Source organism: Artibeus jamaicensis, unplaced genomic scaffold (assembly GCF_021234435.1).
Source record: "Artibeus jamaicensis isolate MK-2021 breed Jamaican fruit bat unplaced genomic scaffold, CSHL_Jam_final contig_519, whole genome shotgun sequence".
NCBI classification, from domain to species: Eukaryota; Metazoa; Chordata; class Mammalia; order Chiroptera; family Phyllostomidae; genus Artibeus; species Artibeus jamaicensis.
Window position 1 is genome coordinate 26,835,439 of NW_026521871.1, and position 12,833 is coordinate 26,848,271.

The 12,833-nt window shown below is 40.6% G+C and overlaps 1 long non-coding RNA gene across 7 annotated transcripts in view; it reads left to right on the plus strand.

The window, feature by feature from the left end:
• The window catches only part of LOC119048266 (uncharacterized), a 389,482-nt gene that overhangs the window by 27,502 nt on the left and 349,147 nt on the right, over positions 1-12,833 (plus strand). The window contains exon 1 of one of the 7 annotated variants that reach the window (XR_005082302.2): positions 10,640-11,797. The exons of the other annotated variants lie outside the window; for them this stretch is intronic. This is a non-coding gene — a long non-coding RNA (uncharacterized LOC119048266). Of the gene's footprint in view, positions 1-10,639; positions 11,798-12,833 lie in introns of those variants that run through there. 7 annotated transcript variants of the gene reach the window in all.

The following is a 12,833-nucleotide window of genomic DNA, read 5'->3' on the forward strand; positions in this document are numbered from 1 at the left end:
TCAACCCCCCAGTTCCTGGCCCCCATGTTGGGTTGTCTGACCTGGGCCTCAGGAACGGAAAGTGCCAGACCACCTATATGGCCACCAACCCTACAGGTAATGCCAGCACCTAGGAATAATAGTGAGTCAGCACAGGTGACTATGCTATTCACTTAAATTTCATTAATGCAGACTCCATCCAAATTTATAATAACTTAATAACACTAATAATCACTCAGAAATAATCAGCAATAACATCACACAAGAGAACTTGGGAATAACAAACCTGAATCCCAAGAGTTCAGATCAGAGTCTGGGCTTGGGAGGCAGCCAGTCAGCATCTTGCAAGGCAGAGTTTGTGGTGGCTTCAGAGTCAGCTAGAACAGGGTCAATGGAACAGCAGTGTGCCATTCTCTCCCTCCCAGCTGTCTTAGCTGTCTGTCTTTGCTTTTGTATTTTTGTACAATGTAATGCATCAACTTTTGATTAACACACATGTTGTGTGCCACCCTGATAAGCACATGCTGATTATGTCGTTTTGTTGCATGTGCTCTGAGAGGCTGGGCTTACTCTTCAGATAACTACACATTGTCCATGTTGCTCCACTGCACATGCCCTGAGAGAGTGGTATTGCCCCTCAAATAAGCACATGCTGTCTACCATGTTATACTGTGCATGCTTCAGGGGTTGCACCATCCGAGACATTGCTTTACTGCACATGCTCTAAACATGGCTACTTAATTGACAGGACTGCCACTATCTTCCTTCAGTCCTGCTTTCCACATAGCCCAAGAAAGGGATTTGGGATTTTATTCTAATAAGCAGGAAGCCAATGGAGGATTTGGAGGAGAGGTACGTCATGATCTGACTTACATTTTAACTGGATCAGCCTGAAATCTGGGTGAAGAGTGGACTGTAGTGGGGATGGAGTAGAAACCAGAAGACCAGTTGGGGGCCTATGCTATTGATTCAGGGGCAGAACGATGGTGGTTGAGTTAGGTGGTTACTGTGGATGTGGCAGGAAATACTGGATTTAGAATTCATTTTAAAGTAGAGCGTATGGGTTTGCTTAGCACATTGTGGGTGCACGATTTCTATTTGTTGAGTCAATGGATAACAGAGTATTCTGGGGTAAGGCAGGACTTTTTCCTGGTCTGGATGAAACATCCCTGTCATTGACTACCCCTCCCCTCTTTGTTCTCTTTCCATTCTCACTCGCAGCCGTCTGATGACTAATACTTTGTTCCACATCCCCTGACTCTAGGGAGGCGTGTCCTGAACACTGAACACTAGGACATTGTCTTTGGAAAATATCTACAACTGTAATTTAGTAAATTGGGATTCTGGATTATTTGTAATTCTCTTGCCAATTTTCCTCAACCTGACCAACTCTCTTTATGCTGATAAAGTTGAGCTCCAAAGCAGAAAACTCGGGGTTCAAACTCTGGGAAATGGTGGTCCCACGTGGTCTTTTCACACTGTCAAGCCCATTCTGAGCAATCAAGTGGACTGCTTTTTGAGAAGTTTTTCCCATCTTAGCAATACATGCATCTTATTACTCTTTAAACTCATATTGTACAATTTCTAAATGTAGAATTGATATAATCGGATAGGAACCCAGTTCTCACTGTCAGAAGATTTGTAGAGTTTTTTACTGCAAAGACTTTTTCTTCAATTCCAAGGGCAGCAATAATGCCTACTAGGGCTGGGATCGGGGTGAGGCAAGTGAGGTACTTAGGGAGCAATATTTAAGAAAGCACTCATGTTCAGGGTCTTGTAAGTACAGGGCGTGAACCCGAGAACAAGGGCCTCCTGAAATGCTGTGCTTTGGGCACCAGGATTGCCTCACCCAATGCCTGGCCTTGTTAGCTATAGAGAAGGATTTTGGTTTATTAACGAGGCAGCTGTAGCATCAAGAGTAGGACCAGTTCCCCACTGTTTGGCCATGACTGTGCAACAGAAAGCTGCTCTTAGAGAAAGCAAATGACATGGAGAAGAGCCATGTTCAGGAAGCTCTGCCAAGCTAGAAATTAAAACCAGTGGGAAAATGGTGATGAACATTATGGAGTTTTGCTTCACAATCAACTCAACAAACCACTGGCAGTCTATTTGTTGAGGGCTACCTGGATCTATTAATTGTATTCATAGCATTTCTATCTCATTTGTGACTCCTCAGATATAGCATTTATAAACTGTGTATTTTCTATGGTGCATCTTTCTTCACATACAACAAAAATTAACAGAACAAATAATGGCTGCAACATAAATGCTTGAGGCAATCAGTTAAGAACTTATTTTTAAGGTTGGCTTAACAAATTCTGTTTTTAAAATGAGTCCCAATTGACTGAGTGATTCTAAATTAGTTCTTTAGTTTTCACTCTTAACTGCTGATAATGCCACTATTAATTTCAATTATTTAAAGGCAACCTTAATACGTGTGAAACAAGAAAAACAAGAACAGAAAGGAATAAAGGACTTGCTGAGAGACAGGCTGACATTTTGACTGGCACAGAGATTTTTTTCTTTCACACACTTGTGCTTTGACATTTCACTTGGCACAAACATTTTACAAATTCTTGACCTAATCTGATGCACTGTTGTTTAGTGATTGCTGACGTGACATGTTTTAACCTCAAGCTCACTGGATTTCAAATGTTACCTTTAACTATCAGGGTTGGATGACCTCCAAAACACAGTCGAGGCAAAAGTCTGTGTACCTCGGAAGTTAAGTGTATTTGCCTAGAATGATGAAAGAGCTGCTTGAAGTAGGAGTTGAGGGAAGGGCAGAAAAGGAGTATCATTCAGGGCAATTGTTGGTTGAAAACGGGGCAGAAAACAGATCCCTACAGAACCCCAACTTTCAAGAGACAGCAGCCTGAAATATACAATACCTAGAAATAAACCTAACAAGAAATTTGTGGGGTATTATGACTAGGTATGTAAAACTTCAGAATAGAAAAGATGTAAATAATCGAGAAGTACATTATCTTTCTAAAAGGGAAGACTGTATTGTGTAAAAATGTCACTTCTCAAATTGTTTTTTAGGTACAACTTGACTGTCTCTAGGCCTCACTGCCTGTGGGTATTAGGAAGAGGTTACATTCATATGAACACCCAGATTTTGCTAGCTCATTAGCTTTTATTGACATCTGCCTCTTCATTCAAGAATATGCCAACTCACAATGTTCTGCTCTAATCTTTTTAAGGGCTATATCAGTTAGAAATGCTTTCAGCTGCAAGAAATAAAACAACACCAACAGTGGCTTAAACAATAAAGACATTTAATTGTCTCCATCATTAGTAACGAGGCAGGCAGTTCCAGGTGTGATGCATTGGCTGACTCACAGAATCATCAAAGACCTAGGCTCTTTCTGTGTTCCCACTCTTGCCAACCTAGGAAACTGGCTTTTGTCCTCAGGCTGTTGCCTTGTGGATGCAAGCAGAAAGAACCACAGCTCCAAGCATAATGTTCATACACAACCATGTTAAAAGTAGGAAGAAGGGGCAGAACCACCTGCAGCCTGTTTTCTCTTAAATCTCATTTCCCAAAGCTGGGTCACATTGTCCACCTCTAGAACAACCATTGGCCCAGGGGGACTATAACTGCCATGATGGGCTTTGATCAAATGTGATTCATTTAGTTGCTGGCACCAAGGCTGCCAGAACAAAATCCTGGTTCTCTTAGCTATGAAGAAGGGGACATTGCTACTGGACAGGCAGCCAAACAGCATTTGTTTGAAGATGTAATACTCAACAGGCATTTGAGAGAGACCCCTCACAAGACCACTACTCTGCTGGCTGCTTCAGACTCTGATCTGTAATGCACAGGCCCTCTCCCTAGTGGTTGCTCCCATCTTCCAAGTGTCAAATCTGCTTGGCTCCCTGCAGCAAAGAGGGGCAGAGTGGCTTTCTGGGTAGTGTGCACTGTATTGCCAGGATCCACAGCAATACTTGTGACCAGTCTTGCTCACGTGCTCACAGGAACAGCTTCTGAAGCTCTTGCCCCTTATCTCTCTTCTGAGGTGACTTTGTAGCATATCCTACAGGCAGGCTTACTCAACATCCATTCTCTTCTTCCTTCTCCCACCTCCATTCTAGAGGTTGAAAACTAAACATCATTTCAGCCTCCTTTGAGGGTAAGTGTAGTCATGTGTGTGACAGTTTGGGGTAATGCTATTTAAGTAGAAATTGCCAGGGGGTCCTGGAAAAAAAACCTTTGCTTTCCTGGTGAAGGCCTTGGCTGCAGCTTGGGTCACTGTGCTACTTAAGTTTAACATGATCTAGGCAAAGTATTAATAAGATTTTTAAGGGGAATGACAGCAAAATTATTCTAAAGCTTCTCTGGAAGAATACACAAGTGAGAATAGCTGGGATATTAGTTTTATTTGGGCAGGGATTATTTGAAAGTAATTTACTTTTCTGTTTCTTCCAAGGCTTTTATGCTTTGAAAAGACTTCCTAATTTTGAAATCTATTAAATATTTATCTTATTTTTTCTGGTTTTATTTTTTATATTAAAAAAGTATATATAAAAATCAGCATAAGTGTCAGATGGGCACTAGACTTATCAGGGTGAACACTTCATAAATCATATAAATGTCTAATTCACCACACTGTACACCTGAAACTAATATGTATAATATTGCATGTCAACTGTAATTGAAAGAAACTCTAAAATCACCATGAGCAAAGCTATGAGGCAGGCAACAAACTGGGGAAAGTACCCCTGTTTCAGCATGGTGACTATCAGTAGGAACTTGCTATCAGGAGGTAGAGGTGAGAGCCATGTCACTGGAATATGGTGATATTATTAGTCCCATATGTTATTGTTATTTATCTTCATTATATCAATGAGGAAATTAAGAAGTTAGGTAACTTGCCCACGTGGGATGAACTGAAATCCAAATCCAGGTGTTTCTGAGGCTAAGCAGCCAGTCTGTGCTCTTTCTACTATGCCCCACTGCTGATGAACCCTTAACAGAAATGTTGACTTTCCCAGTGAATTAGCAATAATCAGAGGAGTTGGGCAGAAGAGGGCTATTTGAGACATATGGAAGGATATATTAAAAGGGACAGATGAAAATTAAAGTTTTCAATATACATTGTCCAAATTGGGTCTAGGATCCTTGGGAATGGGCAGGTAGGAAGGATGGACCCCAAATCCATGTTACCTGTAACCTGGACGGAATTCTTGGTCACACATAGCAAAGGCAGTGTATCATGGAATGTGCACAGACCTTTTATATCCAATAGATCTTTGTTGATCTCCTTTTATCACTTACTAACCACATGTCAAAATGAGGATAAAACTGAATCCTTAAGTAATCCGACCAAAGACTACATCACAGTGCGATTTCCTCTCCTCCAATGATACTGAGCTTGGGAGCTCTTGCTCCCTGTGTTCTGATCCTGCCAGATTGCACTCCCAGACACCAGTGGGATAGTTCCAGAGCTACATTTAAAGATGTAGGTGTAGCAGTGAAACTTGTTTGCTGCCAACAAGAACCCAATAAGCACAGTTTTATTTTGATTGCAAGTATCCACCCATACTTTGTTCATTAAATATTCCACACTGTTTTCCCTGGCTTGACATGGCATTAAGATGGCACAATTATACACACAGCCATCCAGAGAATAATATTTTAATAGGTGCATTATATTTAAACAGGAGTCGCCATTGCATATTGACGAGGTTTAAATATAACAATTATTATTTTTTAATTTTAATTTTTTAGAAATGAGACTTTCACTTAAAAATATTTTTATTTTTAATGTTTGCCTTTGTTGGACTTATTGGGGTGACACTGGTTATCAAAATTATATAGGTTTCAGGTGCACAATTCTACAACACATCATCTGTAGACTATTGTGTGTTCCCCACCCCAGTCAAGTCTCTGTCCATTACCATTTATCCCCCCATACCCTCCTCTACATCTCCTCCTCTTGGCAGTCACCACACTGTACTCGATGTCCCTGAGTTTTTTTCCCTTTTTCATTTTGCTCAATCCCAATCTCTCTACCCCAACAGCTGTCAGCCAAAGGTTAAATGTAATTAAATGAAAATTATTATGCTCACCATGGATAATTTCTATCTGTATTATTCATATGGCTGAATAATAAAATTCATAATGGAATAGTTCCATTTAAAACTAATGTTGCTCAATTTATGGCCCACTTTTTAAAATTTCAACTTCAATCACTTTCTTACTCAACACAATTATAGCCATAACTAATTTGAATTGATTAAATTTGAAAATAAAAATCAATTTATGAAAGGTTACAAAACACAGTAAAATGTAGCAAATTTTTATTTATAAGCACACATCAGATAGGACATGGAAATTGGCTTACATTGTTTGCAAAGAAATTCTTAATGCAAGTAATATGATAAAACAGCAGCTTATCACACTGATTAATGCATAGAACTGAAGATTATTATAATCATTTTTATAAAATGACTTATATGAGAATTTATTTATTTATTCTCATATTTAATAATGAACAAGAATAATCAATTAAAAATTGTCACATTCTTTTCCTAGTTTAATGTATTTGCTTTTTATTTTACAATCACTCTGAGCTATTGCTTTGATGTCTGTAAAAACTATAATTTTGTTACAAACCTTGCAATTAATTTAGAAACAATTCAATGTCCAATTTTTCAGTAAATAATTAAAGAAACAAGCAGGTAAATCTAATTATAGTGCATTGGTATGAACATATTTAAAGAGTATGTATGTGGATGAAAATAACATATTCTTTCTTCAGATGGTTCTTAAATATTTGCAATGCTGTGTTTGTATATGAGACATGCCTATCAAGACAGTTCCTGGTACACAGTAGGTACTTAGAAATGTTTGTTAAATAAGTAATTAACACACTTTACCAAACAAATAAGTGCATATCACCATGTCTTAGACAAAGTCTCCAAAAATTATGGAATTTTAAACATTAAAAAATTGTTCTAATGATGTGTGGCATATTTACTGAAAGTGTTAAGGCTCAATTTTTTCAGACAAATGTGTTACCTTACATCTGTTTTGTATGCTGCACAGCATGACAATTATTAACTACATTTTTCAGACCTTCTTTCATTTCTGCACCTGTGAACTTAAACTCAAATATTATTAGAAAGGTTCCATCCTTCCCCTAGGGAAGCTACATTTCTCACTTCTTATTTTAGAAAGAATTTCTGTTGGATAAGGTGTACTTGTACAATTTTCTCTGGTTTTTCAAAACTTCTTATAAAACTTCTTTCATTGCAGGCCCTTGGACCTGAAAGAATGCTACATACTAAATTCTTTGACTTTCTGGTTTACTCTACTGCTTCTTAAGGGGGGGGGTCATAACATTTTGGTTTCCTACATTCACTGCAAGTTTCTCCTGAATCCATACAACCTTGTCCCATGCCTCATTCTCTAAACCAGTCAATCCATTTGTATGTTTACATTATTAGACTTAAAGTGGACTTCCTTTAGTAGCCACATTGGCTTAACAGGTGCTCTTATTTTAGGACACAGAAGACATCACTCCTGCAGGGAGTGTCATTGGAGACCACCAGGGATCACTGAGCAAAACAGGCTGGGATAGGGATCGGGTACAGTGAGCAGGGCCTAGAGCACCTGGGAATTCAGCTATGAAAAGCTTACATCAATTGTTTGAATAGAATTTACCCAAGACTTTTATTTTTGCAGGGGGCTAGGGAAATAAAAGATTTGGGGGAAAGTAGGGTGGTCATGGGATGTGTTGTATTATGGAGTACTTGGCTTCTGCTTCTCAGTTTTTCTCCTCCTGAGGGTCTTGAGGATACTCAAGTAAGCCCTAGACAAGGCAGTTCTGCCCTACCTAGCCCCCATGTACTGGATGCTGGATTGCCCATCCGTCTCCCCATTCACCCTTCCCAACAGACCGACTTTTATTTAGGCACCCATCTTTCCTCCACCCCTCCTCCACAGCCCACTGTTCAAGGGAAGCTGACCCTTCCTCAGTTCCAGGTCTGAGCCTGATTGGTCCAATGGTGCTCTCATCCCCTTTATCATGGATTAGGTAGTGAATGGGCTTGTGACCCAATATGAACTAATTAGGTGCTGGGGCTTCTGAAGAAGGGTTTCAATTTCCAGGGGAGCTCTGGCAGCAGCTGGCTTTCTCTTCCTATAGCAGTTCTTATACACAGTTTGTGAAACTAGACTGACTGCAGCCTTCTTGCATCCAGCCTTGAAGAGGAAGCCAAAGCACAGAGGAGGCCATTGCTGGAAGGCTGAGGAAGTGAATGCATCCCTACTTTTTAATCTATAATTTAGGAAGACAGTCTCTGTCTTTTTCTTACTTCCCTTCCTTCCATGAAGAAGGACTTTAAAAAAAAGTTATGGTAAAATATACACAACATAAAATATTACCATTTAAGCTATTTTAAATGTATAATTCAGTGGCATTAAGTTCATTTGTGCTGTTGGGCAACCATCACCACTACCCATCTCTAGAACTTTTTTATCATCCCAAACTGAAATTCTGTACCTATTAAACACACAGAGACTTTTAATCAGGCTGGATTCCAGGGCATAGACTGGGCCTTTTCTTCCAGAGGAGGAGCTCACCGTGTTTTGAAATGTTATAAACATAGGAGTGGCTTTCTCTCTTGTTTTTCCTTCTATCCACATAGCAGGAGGGGTGAGCTGTCAAGGTCTGCTTCCATGGGTGAGGTCTGAACATCTTGGTCCTCTACTTCCACTTTCAAGAGAAAGTACTGACATAAGACTGGTGGTTGGTTAGATGGACAAAAAAAATGTCATTTGTTGTTTATCCAAAATTCAAAGTTAACTGGTAATCTTATGGTTTTATTTGCTAAATCTGGCATCCTTAGGTAAGGGGAATGCAGCCCTTGAGGACTTGAAGCCTGGAGGTCTTGAAGGATCCGTGGTAACAGTAGTGGACCCCAGTGTCTGGCAATAAGGATCTAGCAAGAAGCTGGCTATCTGGGCAGGGACTAGCATGGAGAGAGGATTTGGGGCCCAAATGACACTCCATTTCCTCATTCTATTGCCAGGAATGATGGAACATACTCTGCACCTCACATCCCACCTGAACTGTCATTGTGGTTGGGGAGAGGAGAACAGAGAGAGAATCATAAATTGGTTGAGTATTAACCCAAAAGAACCTGAGATGAAAAAACAAAAAAAAAACCCTGAAAGTGACTGAGTACTCTGCATTGGCTAGATTAAGCAGAAATGAGAACTTAAGAACTAAGGTTAGTTATAGTATAATAAAGTCCCATTGAAGTCTGTGAATAAATTTGTACCAGCTATAAAAAATGGTACTGAAGAGCCCTGGCTGGTGTGGCTCACTGGATTGAGCGCTGGACTGTGAAGCAGAGGGTCACTGGTTCGATTCCCAGTCAGGGCACATGCCTGGGTTGCAGACCAGGCTCCCTGGTGTGGAGAGTGCAAGAGGCAACCACACATTGATGTTTCTCTCCCTGTCTTTCTCCCTCCCTTCCACTCTGTCTAAAAATAAATAAATAAAATATTTTAAAAAATGGTACTGATCTCCAGGGTCCCTTTTGTATTGACAATTCTATAGCTATAAAGATGAAGCTTGAGGGCTTTGAAGGAAAAGGAAGACATGGGTTAGGCAAGGGTAGGAGCATTTCGGAACCTCCTGTTGACTGCTTGGTTGCAGAAGACCTAGCAAATGTCATGGATGGGAAGAAATTTAAGGAAAACAATGACCACTGTGTAAGCTACTCTTGTGTGATTTGAGTTTGCTGCTTCTTAAACATTTAAAGTTGAAAATTTGCTAGAGTTAATTATTATTAACAGTGAGAAGCGCTGATTTACACTGATTAAGCTGATTTAAGAGGTGTTTTCTTACGGGAACTATAAACAGGCTGTCTAGGGAACCAATTGGTGAACAAGCATGTTTTTATAGGGAGAGCCCCAAAGGACTCTCAACCCAGGGCATCTAAAAGCTGAGAATTGTTGAGGAATGAACCATGTTTATCTTCCCTCCTAAGTGAGCAGTAATGCAGCAAGCACAGTGGATCCTCTCTGCTGACAGAGCAGGTAAAAGACATGAAGGGGAACTCCCTCCACCCTGCAGAAAGAAAGGGTGCCTAGGTGCCTAGGCAGTGGTGGACACACACTCCAGGCAGGATGCCAGAAAGAAAGCCTTTCTCAGAGCGGAGAGGGGTTAAGCCAATATCAAGAGACTTGAGAGGAAATTGGTGATCTAGTGGAGGGGTGGTGGAGGAGAAACATTTATACCTGGGGCTAAGGAAGCACCTATGTGCTCCTTCCCAACAGTGCCCCACACTCATCAATAGTCAGAGAACACTGGGTTGGTGGGCCCTGGCAGGAGCAGGAGCAGGAGCAGGAGCAGGAGCAGGAGCAGGAGCAGGAGCAGGAGCAGGAGCAGGAGCCAGCAAGGCTGTTCCTGCTCAGTGAGGAAGAGGTGAGTCACAAACATTTTTTGATCAACTCCCTTTCCAGGGAATCCATGGCCTGACACGGGGAGCAAGGGTAAGTTATGCTGGAGCATGCAGGCAAGCAGGATGTGGCTGATGTCTACCAGTAGGTATCAGTCATATTGATCAATATTTATACCTATAGATTTACATACGAGGGAGCAAGCTTTGGAGGTAGAAGCATCAGGCTGTATGTATCTTTATTGCCTTTGAAGGCCCTTGTAAAAAACGTAGCTGGCTGGAGTAGAGGTAGTCAAAGGCCATGAACGTGTCACCCTCCATATTAAAGGTTGCTACTTGTGAAGAATAATGAGAAATAAAAATTGAAGTATTGGCTACTTCTGGTGTTAACTAGCAGGCTTTGGTTTTCTAGATCGTGGCTTTTGATACCAGTACTTCCTGCAGAGATTACTAAGTGCCTTGTACTAAATCTGGGAAGACCTGTTTGACAGGAAACACCTACCTAAAAAAGATTCCACCCCAAATTGAAAAGAATGGGGAAAAATTGGGGTAGTAAAACCACGAAACCAGGTATCATGAAGGATAACCACATAACAAAAGGAATATGAAACCAGAGAAATTTTTAGGTGGAAGTATTCAGTAAATGGGATAAGCAATGTCCATAGGCTTTGAGATCTATTCAGTATGGTGCAGAATCCAGGAAACAAACAAAATGTATTTAACCTTTTAACACAGTGAGGTAAACGTAATCCCATGGAGATGGGGTTCAGTGGGAACCAATGGCTGGCCCAGGCTTGTCACACCTGTGGGAAGAGTGTCAGGAAGGCTCAGACAGAACAAGCCAAAGCTTGTGGGAAAGAAAAAATGCTAAAGGCAAGCAAAAGGGGTTTTTAAAAACTAGTTGAAGCAAGACAAACATGGAAGGTATAGGCCTGTTGTTTGGGAAATTTACTGCAATGCTTGCAGATGACAAAGACCAAGGGAGAATGACACTTCTTTCTCCTCCAACAGGAAAATGCTTTTCGAGCTCCATGGAGCCACACAATACACAGAGGGGAAGGAAAGATAAGGGAAGTGACCCAGGCTCTAAATACTATGTGTCAAGAAAGTGCTTACCGGAAAATTGTTAATTAACTTGGTGCAAAAAAAATGAAGGATAGCGAGGAGATAAAAAAGACCTCTACACAAGGAGATTTGAATACTTATTTTAGACAGTCCCTTTATGTGGACTACCCTCTCCCAGCACTCCCAGGAGTTATCTGCTAAGCTTAATGGGTTGGCCTTGCCCACCCACCTGCAAACCCTCTTCAAGGCAGGTTCCAAAGAAAGGCCATAACAGAATTAAAGCTGCAGATTACAGATCAAGGTCAAAAACCCTGACAACTGCCAATTCTCAGAGGTAGGTACATGGAGCAGAAAAGGTGGGAGAGCAATAGGAGGTCGTCAGGTTCTGGGGGGATGGGATGGGGCCACCTTGTCATTCTCTGCTAAGCTGACACCTGTTCCCAGCAGGTGACTTAATCACCAGTCCCTTAAAATAGCAGGCTCTTCCCTAAGCATTCTGGGTTCCTGTAAAAAAGGCTCTTCAATGGCTTATTTTAAAGAGCCATACTCAGTCACAATGAAATTTGGGGAAATATTTTGGAAAGCACAGAAAAATTTTAGGAAATCAACTGTGACCTCATTCTCTAGAGATAGCTTCTATTAGCATTTTGTTTAACAATGTTTATTATTTTTCTCTGAGAGGGCATACATAGGATTAAAATTTGGATTATAGAAAAAAGGTTAAAAATAAAATAAGAACTGCCTGTAATCCTACCACTGCTGATATTTTGATGTTTTTCCTTCCAGTCTTTTTTCTTTGCACATGCATATACTCATACATTTTTAATAAAATGAGAATCATACTGTATATGCAATTTCGTATCCTTGTTTGCACTTAAAATTGTATTCTGAGCCTTTTTTAAATCATTAAATGCTGTTCAAGAACATGATTGTAACTGGCCACCTGCTATTTTACTGTGCCAAAGTTCATCTAACCATTACTTGGCTTATTTCCAGTTCTTCACCATTTGAAAATAACACCATTATAAATATCCACACATGAAAATCTTCACTTAGGATCAATTTCTGAAGGTTGAATTACTAGGTGAAAGATCACAAACATCATTGAGGCTTTCAATAAGTGTATAATGCTGCCTTGTTCTCCAGTAAGGTTGTGCCATTTCACCCCACCCCCAGTGGATAACTGAGGGCCCCTTTCTTGACAAATTTTATTAGATTTGCAGTTTCTGACGCTTCAAGGCCTCCCTGCTTTATGCAGTCCCATTGCATCACTGCCATCTTGTGTTCTTCCTCTGTGGCTTTTCCAGGGAGAGAGGATGTTCTGGTCCCTGGAATATTTGAAATGCTCTTCCTATAGTCCTCTCAAGACC